The sequence below is a fragment of the Convolutriloba macropyga genome, chromosome 6, assembly GCF_964194025.1.
Source record: "Convolutriloba macropyga chromosome 6, txConMacr16.3, whole genome shotgun sequence".
Lineage (NCBI taxonomy): Eukaryota > Metazoa > Xenacoelomorpha > Acoela > Convolutidae > Convolutriloba > Convolutriloba macropyga.
In genome coordinates this window covers 54,060,324-54,082,450 of record NC_134473.1, presented here as the reverse complement: position 1 = coordinate 54,082,450, position 22,127 = coordinate 54,060,324, and the positions used below count along the sequence as shown (strand labels likewise).

The 22,127-nt window shown below is 34.3% G+C and overlaps 2 protein-coding genes across 9 annotated transcripts in view; one reads left to right on the top strand and one right to left on the bottom strand.

The window, feature by feature from the left end:
* LOC142341766 (uncharacterized) overlaps positions 1 to 22,127 on the top strand; it is a 553,339-nt gene that overhangs the window by 57,188 nt on the left and 474,024 nt on the right. The gene's annotated exons all lie outside the window — the stretch shown is intronic.
* The window catches only part of LOC142341764 (gamma-aminobutyric acid receptor subunit rho-2-like), a 129,388-nt gene that overhangs the window by 30,208 nt on the left and 77,053 nt on the right, over positions 1 to 22,127 (bottom strand). The window contains exon 1 of one of the 8 annotated variants that reach the window (XM_075392978.1): positions 17,807 to 18,154. The exons of 4 other annotated variants lie outside the window; for them this stretch is intronic. The gene's annotated coding sequence lies outside the window, so the exon portion shown is untranslated. Of the gene's footprint in view, positions 1 to 3,714; positions 4,039 to 7,797; positions 7,991 to 8,014; positions 8,244 to 17,806; positions 18,155 to 22,127 lie in introns of those variants that run through there. 3 more of the 8 variants (XM_075392976.1, XM_075392979.1, XM_075392972.1) reach the window with 3 other exon arrangements.

Genomic DNA, 22,127 nt, shown 5'->3' with positions numbered 1-22,127 from the left:
ATGAGTTGCTAGGTTTCGCATGACCTGCCTTGTGTAGACTATGCAGCTGCGCTTCAATAAGGTCAAAAGGCCTTCAAATTATCTCTCCAAAATGCGCCATTTTCCTCAAGTTCCACTGCAGTAGGTTCCAGGTACAACCTGAATATCCACTAGTGAACTGCAAACTAGCTCTTGGTGAATCATTTCAGTTTTCAACACGTGATGAACTAATGCTTTAACTCTGATATCGTGAGACCTGTGTCTGTTCTTCTCAGGTCTTGCTTCGGAGGGAACTCTTGATATTCATAGTATAAGAAGGTCTTCTATTGCAAATCGAGACTACTCAATGCTATAGAGTCAAATTGAGAGGTGCTTCGTTTCGTCCACTAGTTAATAGAGAACGTACATTAACATTCTCTAAGGCCAGTGTTTTTACTTTGCGCTCAACTCACGCCCTTCAGTTAGTAGTTGGTGTTTGGAGTCCCTGCATTTGAAGTTGCAGCTATAGTTTCAGCATCTCAAATGTTGCTTGCACAATTGTCAAGTTCATTTTGAAGTCGAAATTAAATTCCATCTGTTTTTTACGCCTTTGCAGCATGTGAGAGCTTTTTGAAACACTTCACAACTTTGACAGTTCGCCTCTGCTGTTTTTCACGATTGAGCCACTGAATTTGTTTGGATAGTTGTAGCTACACATGCCTTTCTTCATTGCTTGGCTGCTAATTCTCTGCTCTTCATTCACTGCTCGATGCGTGCTTTGCGGCTAGAGCTAAATAAGAAGTCTTTTAAAAGCAATACAAAGAATGTCTATTTTGCTCTGCACACTGTCTTACTTTAGTTGCGGATTGACAACATTTTCTGGGTAGGGCGCCTGCCTAACCGGACACTGCAATTGCTCAGAGGTTTAAAAGTGTGAAAAATTTGTTGGTAGAGAAAATTTGCTCAGTTGGGTCAAACTGAAGCTTTAATTTTTTCGAAGACAAGACGACGCTTACTGTTCATTTATTTCACTCGTTTTGGCTGATTATTTGCGTGTGCTTGAACTGCTTGATTGTTGTTTGTTCTTGCTTTGCATAAAAGCTTCAAGAAGTGTTCACACATCAACCTTGTTATTGAATCGCGCTTTATGATTTGCCTTGCTAATTGTTTGATGAGGATACAATTTTTTTAGTTGACGCTTTGAGGTTTTCTTCATCACATTGGACAGCAATTTGCCTTCCACTATAAGGGTTACTGAACCGAATGTAAGAGCTGCTGTTCTTCCATTAACATGGAAAACTTAAAAACACCCATTTTTTTCAGCGGTTTTAAATCTGTTTGGATTTGAACATCTACACTGCAGATTGCTATCGCATTACTCGATTCTTCGCTTACAAGTTTCCCTTTGTTAACCATGAATTTTCACAAAAAGAACTCATTTCTAGTTTCCTATTCTTTTCAATAACACCACTATGAAACTCTTCTAGGCGCCCTTAAAGCCAGTAAGAGAAACAGACTCTTTAGTTTGTATAAATCGGAGCTCTGTGCCTTAAAAAGAAAGTTTTAGAATACCAAAGTTAAGTCTCTTCTTAAAAAGGTAGGTTAAACCGTACAATCTCTAGGATAATGTACAGAAGCAAGACACAGTAAGTCAACATTATACATCTTGCTCCTCTTTTGCAAAGTATGTTAGAATATGATTACAACAATTTCAAAATCAACTGGTCTTTTGTAGTTTTCTACGCTCAATTTCATCTGCTAGTCACACTCTTTTACAAGTTAAAATTACATCTTTAATTAGCTGTAGATAACGGTGTCGAGAAAATCTGAACAGTTTTTCATAAATTCACCATATCACCGCAATTTTGATGACATAAAAATTTGTTAATTATATTGAACAATTGCTGAATGATCTATAGTAAAAACAGGTCTCCTCATAAACTAATCACAAAGAATCTTATGCACAATTCTAACTGATTTCATGTGTATGTTGTAGATACGCCGCAATGCTGATTCGGTGAACGCTGAGTTAAGTAGAGTTTGAGCTTCACTTCATGTCTGATGTTCATATCAAATAATTCAATCATTTGTTGGAGATAAATTTGAATTTTAAAAACCGTCTTTGCACTTTAAGTAAAATGTTATGATCTCTGATGCGCAGATTTGCGGGTTCAACGAAAATTAAAAACTCCAATTTTTGCAAAAATGGATCAAATTTAGTATTTTAGCGAGAATTTTTCTTCTAAATGATTTTTTGTAAACTAATAATGTTTCGCAAAAGTCAATGAAGTAGAGAATGCATTTTGCTGTAAATTCTTCCCTTTTGTGCCGGTCAAAAATATATAGTTAATGATAGCTCTATACCATGAATTAAAAAGATTTTATGTCTTTACTTTGACGTTGTTCACATTAGAGTAAAGATAAACAATTTCTATGAAAGGCACATGAAATACTGGAATAAAAAAATTTTCTGACTTTTTCGACTGGCAGACGTGGCTGTTAATTAGTTACACGAGATCAAGAAAAGGCGGTGAAAGTGTCTACGAGGGTATTCAAAGTTTCCAAATTATGGAACAATTTGTAGTGCTGAACCATCTGGTCAACAAATTAAGGGGATAATTTTGGCGTAACTACTTCGGACATAACTATATTTTGTCTTGCTTGCATGGCTATGCCTGCTTCTCATGCTTGACATCCGTTTTATTTGAACTCAGATTCCTTAGCCCGAATTCCTCTTTTTTACAGTTTGAGAATTCGAAATTTCAAACGAATTAATTGAATCTGAGTTTAATTGTTTGTATTTTAAGGGTAACTGAAACCAATTTGTACAGCTGCAAAAGCGTATTAAAGTTTAATATCAAGCTAGCATTAAATATTGAAAAGATTATATATGACCGAATTATCATGAAAACAATAGCGAGAGTTCCATTCAAATAACGAAATCAATCCATGAATACTTCTCTTAACTTAAAAACTTTTCAGCGAATAATATTCTGAGAGCAGGTTTAAAAAATCAAGGTCTAGTCAAAAAAGTTTTTAAATTAAGCAGATAAGACTGCTGCCTTTTGACAAAGCGTTTTTAATGTCTCCACTGAGCCTACCGACCTTGTTTTAAGTAAATGCTGCAACATAAATTTGATTCAGTCAAGAGACTTGCTGCCCAGACACATAGGGCGCATTGTGTCCGGTTGCTGGTTACCAGGCCGAGGATGCTATTATTCAAGTTCTTACTGGTTTAAAGAATCGGAAGAGTAAAAGAAGGAAATGAAGCGCTTTTGCTAACACCTAAGAAAGAGCAAAGACCAGGTTTCGTTAGCACGAGACGGCGATTAAATAGGGGGAAGAAAAATCTGCTGTTCAAAAATGTTGTCAATGCGTTAGTAACAAAACTCATGTTGAGCTCTTTCTAGGTTTCAGTGCCTGACTAAGTTTCGTGCCAGTCAATTTGAGGTTTTTTTTGGGTTCGTTCTTGGACCATACTGAGGACGCGTGTTTTATTTCGAACAACACAAATCCAACGACTGCAATCAAAGGTCATTGCAGTTTCACAGAAAACCAACGGTGATCATACTATGGTTTTGGCTAACGCAGTTTATGAGCATAGCTGCTGTTAGCGGATACATATGTACCGCAAATCTGTAAACGACTCTGATTAATAGGTCAGCTGTTTATCAATATAAGTAATAATCAAATTGCCAAAAGTTTGATGTAATTTTTGCAATTGTAATTAAGTTTTTTTTTATAAACCGCACTTACCAAAAGTTTGATCTAATCCACACTTACCTGAATTTTGGAAAAATTTCTTCCAAACTATAAATTTTCCCATTGGCAATTGGGCATGTTCAAGGTAAGTAATATTGACAGACCTCGAAATCCTTAGTTTCGCAATTTGGTACCGGCTATGCGGTGATAAGTTGTCAAAATAAATGGAAACTGTTGAAAGAAGACATAGGCGAGTTGATTCGATTCAACCAAGTAATCTGTATCAAATTTAGCTCAAATTAACTCAGTCAAAAGAGTATTTATGCAGTGATAAGTAATCAAATAACAGAATAATTATATTAGAGAAGATTTGGCAAAATCTCTTAACAAATCGGCATTCTTAGCTCGATCAAAGTCCTTCAAATGTACCCCCTCCCCGTCCCCTAATGATTCCACATCGGTATACACTATCAATCACTCTTCAACAGCCAATCACGGCTCCAAATCATGATCACGTTACAAAAGTTGAACAACCTTTAGCTGCCTTTTGCAGCCGCTCAGACCATTAATTGGTTTTTTGGCGTCACTCAAAACAGAATCAAAAGGCCACGTTAACAATCACCTGTAGAAAATGTAGACCATATTGTTCGTGTTGAGGTTGGATTTTCGATGGGTCGAGGGACCTTGAATTAGAAGTATAAACATCAATTTTTAAAGTAGAATTATAAGAAGACAGACACACATGAAACTATAGAGCTGATCAACGATGTTTTCGAATGCCATTTTTGAAAGTCTCTGAAAACAGTTGCATCAATGTGTCATTAATTTAAATTTCACACACTATGATGTAACACCAGGTCATCATTATGACATCAGGATCGAACGGTGCAACTTGTGGGACAAGAAAGATACGGCGAAGATTTGGTCAACATTGTTTACAGGTACAAAAAAAAAACAAAATATTGGCTATATGCATCGCGCAGCAAAGTTCTGCGTCGTTTACACATTTCTAAAAAAACAGAATCTGACAATTAGTGGCTCAAGGAACAAAAATGTCAAAGCTTTCAGACCAAAAAAATCTGAAAGCTTTTCTAAGTTGTCCCTGGGAGCGAGAAAATAGTGTTGACTAAAGATAATGTTAATTCAGCAGAAATGGTTCTCAATCGTTCTTAACCCAAACCTAGAAAAAATCTCTTCACATAACACATTGCTTTTAAAAATTCTTGTGAAACAAAAAAGTAAACATCACAAATTACAGTCACATAAACACAAACTCAGCTATAATTTCAAACATTAACACAATACAAGTTTCCCAAATAACTTCAAACTTAAGTTTCACTCATAATTTGATTTGCTCAATTTCAGCAAACAAAGCTCTGGCTAAATGTCTTAATTGAACCAAAACTTCTCCGTGATCCTCTCAATATCTAACTCTCGCGTATCATGTCGAAAAAAGGTCATGAGACTCCGTGACCGGTCAAATGGCCGACATACAAATTAGCCGACACACCTTTTAGCAGACACTTGAGCAAATATGACTACTAGAAAACCACAGTTCACGATAATTACCCGCGCATTAAACGGTAAAAGCAGTGTACCTTAGTTGTAAAACAAACATTTATTGGCTATTACTGCTAGCTAATTTGGCCATGCCTCAGCGGCCCGTGGGACTTGATATGAATCTATCACAACCGAACAAATTATTACGGCCGAACATAATTAAGTCGAAGCTTCTAATAACACTACTTAAATTATTGTGTTCCGCTTTCGGTCATTTTCACGTCGTCTTGATGAAATCTGTTGGTCAATTGACGTGTCTTCTAATTTGCGTGTCGGCTAATACCCCTAGCTCCATCAGATTCATTTGATAACAGCTTTTTACTAAATTACGTCTTCTCGTTAGGTCTTTGATGTAACGTCTCCTAAGTATGTCCGCTAAGTCTTTTACTTAGTTATTAAGCGAGCCGTTATTAAGCTCATTGATGTTTCATTATTGTAAGAATAGGTTTTTTAATCCATCGAGTCAAAATTCCAAAATCTTACGTCCAATTTAGCGCTCGAAATCCATCTCTTGATATTACGATATTGGCAGTGCCCTGCATTAGTGCACTTGGGACCATTCAAGAGAACCAACAAAAAAGTCCTCCGAGTTGAACACTGCCGTGGACACTGCCGAGTTGAACACTGTTTAAGCGTTGAATTTGGTGCTAACCGAATTAATTCTCAAAATTGAAACAGAGAAAGCGAAGTGAAAACAGAAACTTTTTACTGTATCAGACTCTTGGCTGTCCACGAGAGCATTGAGAGTTGTTTCTTGATTTTTAACGAACAAATTCCCACTTTTCTAACTTTTTCAATTCATTGATTTTGCGTATATCATATTTTTACTGCTTTAAAGTTTCTGCATGAAGTTCAAAATTTAGCTAAATTCAATATTTTACAACATGTATCAATTAAGAAAGAGTTACTCTTTCGGTAGAAAGAGTAGAAAACAAACTGCGGTAGAGGACCAGAGTAGAAAACAAACTCACAATTCTAGAACAACTGTTCAATACAAACATCTTTCCTTTTTCAAGTGAGTATGCTAGCGAACTCTAGTGCCTACAATTCTTAATTGATAAGCAAATCAGGACTACTCTTAAGGATTTATTGATGCCTATAAAACAGTAACCCAATTGTCCACTAAAGATACGATATTTTTCAAAACTATCATTTCAATGTAATGTATGTAAATGTTTCCTCAAACATTTCTTTAACAATTAGTTTTATTTTTCGTATTGATTTTTGCTTACCATAAGAAGAGAAAATTTTAGACCAGAAAATTTTTTCTGCCTATTGGAAAATCAGGAGACATAATTACAACAACATATGTAAACTAATAGACAGCAAAACACCATAATTCATAAAAAAATTGCCGATATCGAGCAAGCCAGTCTGAAGTAGTAAAATTCTGAAGTAGTTCTCAGATCTGATCTGAAGTAAGATTGAAACAGATTTGTTTCATATCCAATCAATTTGTTATTTGCCTCTGAACATATGTTTTCTTTGTTAAGTTTTTCTTATCTTTGATTATCAGAGTACTTCAAAGAGACAGTTTGTTTTACCTATCACAAAGGATTCAAATCTTATCATTTCGAAATTAGACATAATTAAAAACTTCGATTCATTCTCGATTACCATAACCTGTTGAACCTGTTGAATAGAGAGGAATTCTACCTATTCGACCAAAAAAATATTCAAAAAATATCCATAAATTTTGTTGAGGCCAAAAGTGTCTGCATGTTAATTCAAATTTGTTTGTGCGCTATTTTGTGAAAAACTGAGGGATATTTGTGGACGAGAGGGATAGGAACATCGAGTGCAAATGTAAACTACCGAGCCTCCAGCCTCCATTTTTTTTAATCGAGAATAACGAGTTTGTGTGGATGCTGAAAAATATTCCTTGAAGCTCAACATTTAATTCCGGCAAAGCCAGTATGAGGAGTGTCTCAACATCAACAACACCGAATAAAACTTAAACAGCACCTCCGATATGACATTAAAACTGACTGTTAGTAATAGTTCTAGGAAATAAACCCGCACGGAAAAAAGCCACATAATTTTAGATAGGAAATAAACACCAAAGCAAATAAACCCCCAAGGAAACAAACCTCCACGGAAATAACCCCCACCGAAGTAAACCCCAGTTTAAAATTGGATTCGGGTTGAGATGATATTCTTCGGGTGTGATAGTTTCACATAAACCCCACGAGCAGCTTAGGCATAGCCATGGCCCGCGAAGCGTCGTCAAATGCGGAGCTCTTTGATAGTCAAGTGGGGATTATTTCCTATCTATAATTAAGTGGGGTCTTTTTCCCGTGGTTTTTTTCCGAAGAAGATTAATACTAGATAGCTGAATTGGCTTTCTAAAAAATAAAACGCAACAAGTCTCTGATGAAGGTATTTTTAAAATAAAAAATTGTTTACGTTTGCATCAGTGCTGTTGTGCAACTACATTCTTGGCAATACTTCCTACATAGAATACGGAGCAATTTAGATATCTATATTTCTTTTAAATGACTTTAAATGCACCGTAAAAATCCTTATAAAAAATTAGTTTCCTAGATTGATGCAGTTGTATTAATTGCAAAAAGTTACCTGAAATTGATGATCCATCGAATACCCAAAGTTTTCTCAAGTACAATTGTGAACGAAAATTTTGTCTTGCTAGCTTTTGTAAACAAATCACTGCCCGATTTATATTTACCTAGCTGGTTGGTTGGACATAAAACTTGATTGTTAGAAAAAATAGCGACAAAATGTTTTTCTAGTTACTTTGGGCTCTGTAATTATGATCCAAAAACCAGTTTCTTACCAACAAACAGAAGAGAGACACGTGAACTTTGTTTGTTATAAATTGAAGCCTGTAACAAGGATTTTGCTCAAGATTTCAACAAGGACTAAACGTCAATTCAACACCCGCAATCTGCAGTTTAAGAGGAAACAAGGGCAGGTTATTTAAACACAAAACCAGTAATAAACCAGATCTAGTTAGAGGAATGTAGTTAGTAATGATAATACCACCGCTTGTTACAATTACACTTCTTTTCGCATTGGAAGATATCACAACAGCCGAAAAACCATAGAAGCAAAAATTATCATCAAATAATTGAAGAACTTTAAAAAATTGGTTGTTAATTATTGTTGATACCATATTCAAGAAGTTTCTAACTTCCATAAATTGTCAGAATCTTGATCAGCTTGATAAGTTTTGAATCAACCAAAACAATATACTTTTCTTTCCGTAAAGTCTATTTTAAATTTTTAATTTCAAAACGGTGTTTTCCCTCAAATTTTTCAACAAAGATTACTCATAATGTTCAAAAGATTCAAATTCTGCTTTCTTTACTTTCGGCTATATACTTTCGACTTTCTTTACTATATCCATAATATATAGCTACGTGTTTATCTTTTCAAGTTTAGGTAACAGCGGGTCGTTACCTTTTGACATTTAGCGCCCTCAAATTGCAAAGAATTCGCCGAATATATGTCAGATCTTGATTCTAAAGATTTTTTTCACTTCCTATTCTGGACATGCTAATCGGCAGATTGGAACGAATTCAAATTTGAGATAAGAGAAATTTAGGTCCGAGTTTGGGGCTAATCCAGTACGTCTAGGGAACCAAGTGCGTGTCACGTTTAAGGCAACACTATCGGCATTTGGGAATGTCTGTCAGTAATTAACTGAAACTTGTTAAGTATTTGCAAATTTGTGCCCTTGCTTGAACCCTTTAATGGGTCTGAATCCTTTACCCTCCAGTGAACAAATATTTCAATTTGAAGCCGCCACCTGTGTGAACAAAGTAATTCGTCTTGTTAAACTGATAACAGTTTATAAAAGGTACCATTGAAATGAGTTTATAACGGGTACCCCTAAAACAGCCATTACTTGTCGCAAATTAAGCAGCTGTAAAAATAACAGCTATGTTGTGTTGGTGGTCGCAGAATGCTTTACTCAACTGGAAATTTTGACACATCTGTTATCAAAGCTCTATAAAAAATAATTATTAGCACCTTATCACTTAAGAATGATTTGTTGGTCTGAAAAAATTTGGGCTAAAGTCAAGACTTAATTCTACCATGTTATGGTCATATAAGCAGCGTATTATGAGCATTATAAAACATAGAAAAATAAGGTATGTGCTTCCGAAATTTCGGTCATTCATAAGAAGGCCAACAAAAGGGGGTTATTTTTTTACAGAAATGGGTTATGTTTCCAGAATAAATTAAACGCAATTGACTCATTTCGAACTAAAGAGATTTCTCAGGCGTATATACACTCCCACTTGTAACTTCTTACAGCAAGACACATTAGCAACATGTTTATTAGGTCGCAATTTAGAAAGAAACTAGTTGGTAAGCAATTGCATCCTTTGGTTTACTAAGTGAGGATTTAAAAAAATAATCACTGGTTAGCACCAACTCAATTTCGGTTCGCAAAGAAAGTTGGCATTCTAAAGATGTCCAGATTGTGTAGTGTCCCATATTGCAACAATTCTGCAAGTGCAAACGAAATTGTATTCTATTTTCAGAAGATTTTCTGCAATCAAAAATTTGTTATGATAAAAGTATTCAAAAAAATAAACGTAAGTTTTCTTCTTATAAAATTATACAACAAAATTAGTTTGCCGAAGTTTTGGAGCTACTCTTGAACATATTTACTGGGTAAATAGACCGAATGAATTTGAACAGTGTAAGTTGGAGTGAAATCTAGTTCTTAGTTGATAAACAAACGAAAAAGAAACTTACTTTACAACGTAGTTAACTCGACAGAAAGACCAAGAATATATTACAGAGCTTATTGTACGCAGTAAATCTAACTTGATTACAGAAGAAAGGAAGAATTGAAGCTCTCAGATCGAAATCGTTATGAAAAAGTGTCGATGTAATACCAGTAAGTAATTTTAAATTAAGGGAGACAAAGTGTTGTTTTCAGGAAAGAGGTAGTTAATAATCTAATCAAAAGTAGAAATTTAGATTTGTAGTTTTCAGTAAAAATATTGAGCTATGAATTAATTTTAATTATTGTGATTGATAGAAAAGACAGATTAACTGTTAAAAGTCTTGCTAAGACTACTCTGAAGCACAGAAAAGATCACGGTTTCTTTGAGAGAAATTTTATAGAGAGAAACTCAGAAGCTACAAAATCAAGCTTTTGAATTTTTACTAGCCCTTTCTGAAATCTGTAAAACCACACGTCCTCAAGTCCAGTCGCTCTCAAATTTAAAGTATGACACCTTTAACATTTGGAAATGCAAAAACAAGAACAACCAACTTTTTACAGTAAACCAAAATTGGTTAACTTCGTTTTTAGAACAAAATAAAAAACCGTAAAGGAAGCTTTCAGTACTTTAATAAAAAGAAACAAAACTTGTACCATAGTCATAGTGTTCCTATAGATCTTGAAATATTCAAATTGATCATCTTTCAATTTGAAACTATCAACGCTGACATATATCTTACTAGGATAGGGAGTAGGAAGGCCTAAGTTTTCGTGACCTTTCAAATCATTGTGATCTTAGAACGATTAGTTAAAAAGCAACAACTACTACCTTTCTTGGCAGGCAAAGGTGTGCATTTGACGTGTATCCATAGGGGAGGGGAATGGGAAACATTATGGAAGTATTCATTTAGGGATTGTTGAGCAGGAAACGTAAATTAGCTGAGAGCTGAAATTAACAAAAAACGTGAAGCTTGGAAATGCAGTCCAATCGAGCGGACCTTAATTTAAGATATGTTAAAATTCGTGATGGACCCTGTGCGTCGGCATTTGCTTTTATATGTTGCGTCAAATTGCCGAGTCAAATCGACACGTTCTGTACCGCTGGTAAAAAAAAGAAAAAATTGAGTACCCTTAGGCCTAAGAAAAAGCATCAGTTGAAAAAAAACCGATTGAGCGCGATAACATGCAGGAGAGCGGGAAAAAGAGTGCGTTCTAATAGAGATGCTAATTCTCACTAAGTGAGGATCCAAAGAAACTAATATGTGGTTAGCACCAACTCATAACTCGGATCTCAAAAAAAATGGGCATCTTAAAGATGTCTTGAGTATGTAGTACCTGATTTAACAAATATTTTGCCATTTTGAACAAAATTGAGTTCTATTTTTTGGAAAAAATTCTGCTATCAAAAACTTGTTATAATTTAAAAATTGAAAATTGATCGGAATATTTCTTCAAATAAAATTATACAACAAAAATACTTTGCCAAAATTTTGGAGTAAATCTCGAATCTTGTTACAGGGTGAACAGACCGAACGAACTTGAACAGTGTAAGTTGGGGTGAAATCTAGTTCTCAGTTGCTAAAAAACAAAAAGACTTGCTTTTCAACGTGATTAACTCGACAGAAAGACCAAAACTGAGGTACAGAGCTTATTGAACGCAGTAAACTAAACTTTATTACAGAAAAAAAGGAAGAACTGAAAGATTTCGCAGAAAATCAAAGGTACTTTTGATTCGAAATTAAGCTCAAACGCTTAAAATAAAATTCTATGATGGAAATCGTTATTGAAAACTGTCGATATATAACAAGTACGTACTCTACATTAGGAGAGACAAAGTGGTGATTTCAGGAAAGAGCTAATAAAAACTTTAATAGAAAGGATAAGAAGCAATAATAATGCTTGAAAATCAATAGATAGGTCAAAGAGTTTGGAAGAGTAATTTTCAGTAGAAAATTTGAGTTATGAATTGGTTTTAATAGTTGCAATTGATAGAAAGGACAAATTAATTGCTAAAAAACTTGCTATGGTTACGCTGAGTAACAGAGAAGAACACTGTTTCTTTGAGAAAAATTTTACAGAGAGAAACTCAGATGCTACAAAATCAAGCTTCTGCATTAAAACCGTATTTCCTCGAGCCCAGCCGGTCTCAAATTTAAAGGTTGACTCCTTTAACATTACAAATGCAAAAATTAGAACAACTAACTTTTTTGTCCACATAAGTTCGTCATTTTCGCTTTTAGAACAAACCAGCAAACAATAAGGGAAGCTTTTTTGTCTTTTTATAAAAAGAAACAAACTTTTTACCATGGTCATAGTGTTCCTCTAAAACGTCACCAAAATTCAAATGGTCCATTTATTCAGTTTTACAATAACAGCGCTGACAAATATTTTACAAAGATAAAGAGAGGGCAGACCTAAGTTTTCAAGACCTTTCCAATCATTGTGATCATAGGAAGAATAGATGAAATTGAATTAAAAAGCAACAACTACTACCTTCATTGACAGGTAAAGGTGGGCATGCGATAACATAAACACGTATCCGTAGGGTAGGGGGAATGGGAACCAGAATAAAAATATTCACTTCAGTATTCATGAGCATGAAACATAAATTCTGCTGTGTGCTGAAATTAGCAAATAACGCGAGCAATTGCTTTTATACTTGGGGTCAAATTGTTGTGTTAAATAAACACGTTCCTCACCGCTGATGAAAACTGACTCACTAAGTGAAGATTTAAAAAAACTAACTACTGGTTAGCACCATGTCATCTCTATTTTCAAAAAAGTTAGCATCCTAATGATGTCTTGATTGTGTAGTACTCAATTTTATTGTGCAACAATTTTACTTTTCTGAACAAAACTGAATTTTATGTTTGAGAAGATTTTCTGAAATCAACATTTTGTCTTGAATAGAGAACTTAAAAAATTAAACGGAAAAAAAAATTTTACAACAGAATTAGTTTCCAAAGTATTGGAGCTAGTCTTGAGTATATTTACTGGGTAAAAAGACAGAACAAAATTGAACAGTGTAAGTTGGAGTGATATCTAGTTCTTAGTTGCTAAGTAAAGAAAAGTGAAAATTGCTTCTCAACAAAAAAAACTTGACAGAAACACCAAGAATAAAATACAGAACTTATTGTACGCAGTATATATAATTTGATTACAGAAAAAAGGAAGAATTGAAAGATTTCGAAGAAAATCAAGTGATTCTTTGATTCGAAATTCCACTGAAATGCTAAAAAAATTAAATCCAAGGATGGAAATTGTTATGAAAAATTGTCGATGTATTCTCAATAAGTAGCTTTGCATTAGGGAGACGAAATGGTCTTTTCAGGAAAGAGCTAAAGGGTAACTTAATCAACAATAGACTGCAAGAAAAAGAGAAAAAGTTAAAATGCGCAAGTAGGCCACTTTTTGACCAAGAGAAAATTGTTTGTTTAATTATTTAAGATAACTACAACCAAGGAAAAAACAATTAAAAGGGATATACACTTTTCTGACAATCTTTATGCCGGGGAGCAAAATGTATCCAAATAGTTTTGCCAATTTTTTTATTTGTCATGGTTGGAGCAAAGAACTTGAGATCATTAAAACCTGCTGTTTTTGTTTTGTAGTTTTGTGTTTATGTAGCAATCAGGATAATAGCAATATGCAAAGACATGCACAAAGAAGTGAAGTGAAATTAAAAAAGAACGTGAACTAAAATTTTTGTTTGTTTGTTTGTAAGTATAAAAGTACAACTTCTGATCAAACTGGGCTAAGAAATTTTGAAAGCATCCATTAGATTGATACGTTAGGTGTCATTATGGTTTCAAATTGTTGGAATGATTTTTAAACTGTGTCAGTTAGTTAAGAGCATCATTTGAAGTAAGGGAAAGTCGCGGTATCTACTTGAAACTGGAGTTAGGACAATGCAACCTTACTGTAATTTTCGTATTCTTAAAGTTGAATGAATCAAAATTGTCAAGAATAAATAACAAGAAAATTATTTGAAAATCAATAGGTCGAAGAGTTTGGACGATTAGTTTTCAGTAGAAAATTTGAGTTATGAATTAGTTTTAATAATTGCAATTGATAGAAACGACAAATTAATTTTCAAAAGTCTTGCTGAAACAACTCTGAAGGACAGAGAAGAACAAGGTTTTAGAGAAATTTAAAAGAGAGAAATTCAAATACCACAAAATAAAGCTTCTAAATTTTCACGAACCCATCCTCAATTAAACAAAACGCAGATCCTCAAGTCCAAATGGTCTCAAATTTGAACGTTGACTGCTTTAACATTTTCAAATGCAAAAAAAGAACGCCTAGCTTTTTTCCGTAAATTAAATTTCTTTAACTTCCCCTCGAGAGCAAACTAAAACAAAACAATAAGGGAAGCATTTTTTATTTTTTATAAAAGGAAACAACACTTGTACGAGAGTCAAAATGTTCCCCTAAAACATGAAAAATTGAAATTGATCATCTTTCAATTTCAAAGTATTAACGCTGACCAATATCTCGCAAGGATAAGGAGTACTAAGACCTAAATTTTCCTGACCTTTCCTATCATTTTCTTATCACTGAATCAAAAGAAAAATAGTTGAAACTGACTTAAAAAAGAAAGATTTTTACCTTTAATGGCAGGCAAAGTTACGCATTTGATAATTTTAACGTGTATCCTTAGAGGAGAGGGAATAATACCACTACAAATGTATTCACTCAACGATTGTTGAGCATGAAATATAAATTTGTTGAGTGCTGTAGTTATCAAAAAGCGTGAACTCCAGTCAGCTCGGGAGAACACTAACATAAGATATGCTAAAATTGTGAGCGACCTTGTACGCACACAATTCTACTTATACGTTGCCTCAAATTGCTGGAGCAGATCGACACTTCCTTACCGCTGATAAGAGCCGATAAGGTTGAGTAGTCTCAGACACAAGAAAAAACATCGGGAGAAGAACGCGAGCAAGTGCGAGAACATGCAGGCAGGAGGGAAAAAGAGAACGCTCTAGTTGAGCAGCTGGTTCTCATTAAAAAGAAAAGTGAATCACACAGCGAGTTCTCTGTGAAAAAAGTTAATTGCGTAGTTGAAGTGAGTGTAACCGCAACATTAGCTTATTTTTTATTTGAGAGCTTAATAAGTTTCTGGTATATCAATGTAGATACTGGGAGGAAGAATTTATTAGAGTTATCTGGCTTAGGAAGTCGATTGAATGAATTGTGGATAGATGCGGATAGATTTGTTGAATTAGTTTGTTTTGAGTGAACCATTGATCAGTTTTCATATACAAATTGATCTTTTATTGTTGAAGTTACTTAATTTTATGTTTCTGGCTATAACTCTGGTTGCTGATGTTAGGTTAGGATTATTGGTCATAAATTCTATTACCCAGATACCATTTTCAAACAGTCCAGAGAGCAACTTTTTTGGGGACAGATGGGAACACTCCCAACAAGAAGACGAAACACCAAACAATTCTTTCGGAATATTAATATAGCGTTGGGCGCTAGCCAATCCCAGCTAGAAACCTGGTAACGACCGAAATACAAAACTCTACATTAAAAAATATATGAAAAAACTTTGCAACCTTGACGATCAGCGTCGACAAGTGACCCAACACCTCAGTATTAAAACATGGGTGGGTTTCAGGCTTCGAGGCCAGCGCATAAAGAACTAGAATAAAAACATTTTTTGTGTTTTTAGTTCTTTTTCAAGACATGCCAGCGTAAATAGACTAATTTTGCAGGGTATAAAAATTGTTTGAGGTCTCTGTAGAGAATCAAACTCCTCATGATGTTTTGCATATAATTTCACCGTGCACTTTTACAAGACTCTTACAAGTTTTTTTTCGCTATGAACGCAGTTACCCCATTTGTCAGCTAAATACCATTTTGTTGAAAACAATATTCTTCTAAGCAACCAATGTCTCTCATTTTGAATAACGTTAAGAGCCGCTGTTTCCGAATGTAAAAAGTTGCAACACAAATTCTAATAAGCAATAAATTTTCGCACGATAAAAGGTCATAAGTCAATTTATGCCTCAATCCGTCAAAACTGAAGTCACTTTTTGTTGCGACAGCTAGGTTGAAGTGTTTTTTGTAGCAGGCTGTCACAAATTTGAGCGAGTTGTTGAAATGTTCCCCTTTCAAAAATGAAGAAAAGAGGCAAAAATTGGCGATTTTCTGAAGTGAAATGGTGTGTGTGAGAGAGAGAGAGAGAGAGTGTGTGTGAGCGTGTGTGTGTGAGAGAGAATAGGGGGTCTTGGAAATGGGAGGTGTTGGGTGGGGGTTGGGGGTTGGGTTGGGTTGGGGAGGGAGGAGTGTTGTGGTATGCTAATTAGGATGTCAGATACGGGGCATAATTTAGAATTGAAATGTTGACACACAATTTACATATCCTCTTTTGGGCCAATTCTACCTGGTCAGTTGCCAAATGAAGGTCTTTAATCTCTTTAAGAGCTTCTCCTTGCCAAGGCTCTCCAGAAGAGAGAGAGAGAGAGAGAGAGAGAGAGAGAGAGAGAGAGGAGAGAAGGGTGGGGGATAGATGTAGGGTTCGATTGATTGATTTACCCCCCCCCCCCCCCCCTATAAATCGGCTTAACTTTTTAATTTACATGCTAGTGTGTTCCTACTTACTCTCATACAATTTGAATACGGACAGCCAAGTGACGTTGTGTCAATTTGACGCTGAGAATTATTTGAGTCCTAAAAGTCACCTGATAACTGCATTTGCGAACGAACCACAATTAATGAAATGTTCTAAAAAGTATGAGGTGAATAAATGAAGTTAAACTAGAACGGAAGTTAGACTAGAACGGTAGCCAAAAAGATACACTTTTTTCTCGAAACGAAAGCTGGATTTTTTTAATGTCGAGCAGAAAAGATCTCAGTTTCCGAAAACGTTTCAGCTAATTCTGGCCAATTTACAAAAGAAAACATCAATAATAGATCAATAAAAAAACTTGATCCAAGTATGCCTAGCGCCACCTAATATTGACTCAATCCATTAGAATCATTTTCCGTCTAGATGGTCTCGCAAATCCTTTAACATTTTTGAAATTTTTGTAATATTTTAAGTTAACAACAACCAGGAACGAAATTTAGAAGAACTCACTTTATTTTAACCTGGTAGATAATAATTTTATCTATCTGAAACTCAGTTTTCATATATATGCTGTTTTCATTCTCAAGTTTGTGTTTATCTCAAGAAACAAGTTTATTCTGAAAAAAAAAATAGTATTGAGAGCCTTTCATCCCTTGATTTTTCGAACTCAGCAAAAACTAATGTAAGTTTTAGAAACGAAGCTTAATTATTAAAAATTCAATTTTGCGACATAACCAATTTTGCGAATTGTAATTGAAATTTGCAAATTGAGATTTGACATTACGCTTGGAAAGGTCTGATAAAATAGTAAACAAACATAAATAGAGCATTAGTTTACTTAAATGATAACATGTCATTAAAATGAATATACTGTTTTTGACTGTTTATAATTTTTAGTAAACTTAGATCGACTGTTTTTCCAAAACTTTGTGATATGTCACCATTTTTTGCGGGAACCAATTGTTTTTCCCTAATTGTCCCAAAAGAATGCCGACATACAACTACATGGTAGAGCTCACTGATTAACAATCAGTCACTTGCCCCAAATAAACACACAATCTGTCAACAAGATATAATTAAAAGTAATTTATTTACATTTTTGACGTGTCGGAGGAATTTCATAGCGAATAATGCCAAAATTTGTCCAAGCAATCAATACATGCACCACTTTTTAAGAGAAAATTGACCTTCCCAGCCAAAATGTGGGCGATCTGAAGTTAACCCAGAGACAAATTTTACTGTAAAACTAATAACTCCCTAACCACAAATGGTTCAAAATCATAGCTAATAATCCAACCTACCTTAATGGCCGCTTTTATATCTAACTGCGATCTGTGTTCAATTTGCCTCTTACATTAACTTTGATCAATTTGCGCGATGAGTTGAACATTAGCAAATTATCAGTAATAGAGCCTCCGAACTGACATTGGTAACTGTAGTTTGATTCTTCCTGTAAATTACCCGAAGAGAGGGCTCAAATTACCAATCAGAGAGTGCTGGGAGGGGAAAAGGAGAGGGAATAAGGTAATTACTTCTGCTCAGGTAAAATCAAATCTCGTGTGCATTGACCGCGTTCACATCAAGTATTGCATTACACCACGTAGCAGTATTTTTGAGCAAATTACATAATCTTGACGTGAACAGGTTGTGATTGAATTTTACAAGCAGGAATTTCAGACCATTTAAAAACAATAAAAATGCACAGCACTAACTTACTAAAATAGTGTCAAAGATGACGCATTGTACAGAAAAAATGCAGTTCTGCTTATATTCGCCTAAGCTTTTAATTTTTTAAAACTAAAAATTGTGCTATTTTTAAGATAATTATGTTCTAGAACCTCACGGCTAATCGGCCTGTCAAAAAAGGGAAAAAACAAGGATTATCATCAATTACAGCAAATGAAAATTAAATAGAAAAACATTACTTGAAATATCATCAATTGTTCGAAAATATTTGTAGTGTCAATTCTGATCAGATGGTTGTGGAAAATGTTTTATTGAACCATATTTTTGTACACCTGAAACCTAATGCACGCTTATCCGAGTTGCCAAAAAATTTTGATTAATATTTTGAAAAAAAGACACTCAAGCCAAAACAGTTTTATCTAATGTGTGGCGATATAAATATCGATCACTCAAAAGCAAATGAAAAATTTGTGACGTAAAAAATGTTCTAGGAGGGATGATCTTAACAATAAGTCTCTGACAGGCATCACCAGGAAGACCATCTAATTGTTCACAAAAAGTGCAAGAAGAACTTCTAAAATCTACAATAGCTTATCGTTACACTGTTTAAACCAAACTAGATGATGAAGTGAAAGAAACAGGGTTAAAACGGATAAAACTGCAAGAGTACTACAAAAATTGGGCTGTTCTAGAGAAAAATACAGTGTTAGAAAAGCTAGTATTCAAACTGAAGCACAAATTACAATGTTTACTGGATAAATTTACCTCCTGGACTGCAACTTCACATTTCAAAAATTTCAACAAGCTCTAATTGACGAAACAAAACATTATGTGCCAGAGAAAAAAATCAAAGCCAGTCAGACATGAGACATGGATTGATAACTCAATTCAAAGCTTTGCAGCAAAAAAAAGCAAAACTCTTATCAAAATTACATGCAACAGAAAACAAATGACAAAAAAGAGAAACAATAGAATTAGGAATTTGCCATAGAAAAGAATGCTCGAAAAAAAAAGAAATTTTTTTTATTAGTTTTTAGTTATGAACGCAAAGCGTACTACCAAAACGTTCTTCGATACTACCAAATTGTAGGAGGAGACACGCAAAACCAACAAAAAGCTACTTCTACGCAGGAAAAAACAGAAATTTTCAACAAATTTTTCACCATCATTGGAATAAATTTAGCTGATAAACTGGTACCAGAGGGAAAAAACAACCCATAGAATAAAAATGTCAATATCATTTTTTAAACCAAAATAAACAAAAAGAACTAACCGCGGCAAGAAAAACCTGAAAAATAAATACAGCTCAGGTTATGATGGCCTGAACAATTTTATGCTCAAGAAACTGCAGGGTAAGAAATTCCTTTCCATTTGGTAAGTTTTCGACCCATACCTTTTTGGTCAACAAATGTTTCGAAAACAGCGTTCTCCCAATTGGCTTAAGAACTCTTAACTCATTGCACTGCTTAACTCATTGCACTGCATAAGAAGAGAGATTGTATAGTTGCTGAAAATTACAGACCAATCAGTTTCCTGCCAATGATATGAAAATATATTGAGAAATTGGTTGAAAAAGTGCTGAATTTTCTGGAAATTTTAACCTTCTAAACAAAATCATCTTCGATATAGGTCAAAAAAGAGCACATTTGAAGCCTTTGTAAGTTTATTTGAGAGCGTTAGGCAAGATTGGGAGGATGGAATTGCGGAAATAAAAGCTCTGTTCATCGATCTCAAAAATAAATTGATACAGTTAAACATACTATCCTTTTAGACAAATTAAGCAACATCAGATTGAGGGGTCACATGCAAAACTTTTTGCAATCCTATCTAAGTAATTGGCGACAATGTGTAATTTTCAGTTTCTAGAACTTTATACACCAATTTTGCGGAGGTCGAGTATGGGGTACCACAAAGATCAGACATTAGAACACTCCTTTTTCTTTTGTATATAAACGAAATAGACGATTACTGTATTAAGAACAATTTGACATTATACGCTGACGATATTGTTGTTAAACAAAAATGTAGCCAGCAACCGAAACTTTCGGCCAATCTTTCAACCTGGTTATTGACAACCTCACAAGAAACAAACTGACTTTGAACTGCAAAAAAACAAGCCTTATGAACATGAAAGCAAAACAAAAAATGTCACAGCAACAAATAACGATAAGAGAGAAAAACCTAACACAGAAGTTATCACTAAAATACTTAGCAATAGAATTGGATGACAATCTAAATTTCGGTGAAGATATTAAAAATATCAGCTCAAAACTGAACAATTCTCAGGACTGTTTTACGTGCTCAGATTGATTTTAATTGTAAAACAACTGTTATTTACATAAAAGGTGCATGTCCAATCTGTTGTGAGCTTTGGCGTACTAGTCTACGGAACAAGCAACAAAACCCTAATTTTGTCACTGGAGTCAAAGATAAAACAAGTTAACAGAAGTGTTTTTAATAAGCCAAAATCAACGTCCACTTGCCTGGAACGATAATCAGATCACATTTAATCCATAAAAGTCTTTCACTTTTCTGAACTCCTCAAAAAATTAACTGACGGTTTAAGAGGGGAACGCAAAATTGACCGTTTCAAAAATGTAATTACGAGGAGACGAATAGATACAAGAGTCCAATCAAAGCAACCAAAAACTACAATTAGAAGCTGCAGTCTAACGCCTATACAACTAGGAGTCAGAATACGAAAACTGCTTAACTTCATCTTACAATTCTATCTTAATTGTGCATTAGAAGTGCAACATATGAGTGCAGGGGATCTGAAGCGATTCTCTGTAGCGATATCTAGTTTCAGGGAAAACTTTTTTGTGGACAAAATTGAACTTCTGCTTTTTTGTTAACAAAAAAACCATGCAAATAAAAAAATTTAGAACAAAAAATTTTGATGTTTTTCATATTTTCCATTGCCATGATATGCCAATCATTTACACCATTGATCATAGTAACGGTACTGGTCATCACTTGACTAGGACCTCTTGGACCTAATGATGACCTGACGAGTAGATTTCATATTATATTACATGATTTATACCATATCTGTTGCAAAAAATTGTCAATCCTCCTCAAATATATTTTGTTATTATTATTATTATTATTTCTCAGAGCTTAGACAAGTAGTTCCAACTTATTTGTATTTTGGTCGTGTAGGAACAGAAGAGATGCCTTACAATGTCTTAGTCAGGCGACGCACAGTCTTATAATTTATGATAGGACAATTTGGATTAAATTAGTAAGATTCAACACGATAAAAACTCCCAATTCAGATCACAAACTGAAAACACTTTTATCTCCTGAAAACAATCCATAGTTCCCATAATTAAAAATTAGTTTCAATGCTAAAACGATTTCAAAAATGACTATCTAAGTGTAACGAAAAAATTTGTAATTTTTGGTTCACTGTAGTACTAAGAAGTTAGAAATAATTGAGAATGAGTTCTGCGTAGTTCTTTAACCTACCACATCGAGCGCTGAACTAAACAAATAGAAGCAACTTTTTGTTTGATAACTCTTAAATAATAAAATTGGTGTTCTCATATGAATAAGCTCAACACGGGGTTCACGTAATTGAAGTCTAATTATAATTCAATTACGTGAAGCCCGTGTTGAGCTTATTGAAACATATTGATAGATAAATCAACCATAATCGATCAAATACTTGGAAAACAATGATTGAGCAGGTCTTGTTAGTGTATGGAAAAAATCTCTCGCTTAGATAATGCCAATCATCTTAAAATTAGCGATTTTTCTAATTAGGAGATTTTTATTGATTATTTTTAGCACTTAAAGCTGATAACACCAAGAAAAGGCGGATCGAAGCATAATCAAGTGTTTACCCGCAATATCTATTGTTGAGTACCAAAAATATTTGAACTTTCAATTTAAACCTGACACCAAAAATTTAGCATTAAATTTTGTTTTTTT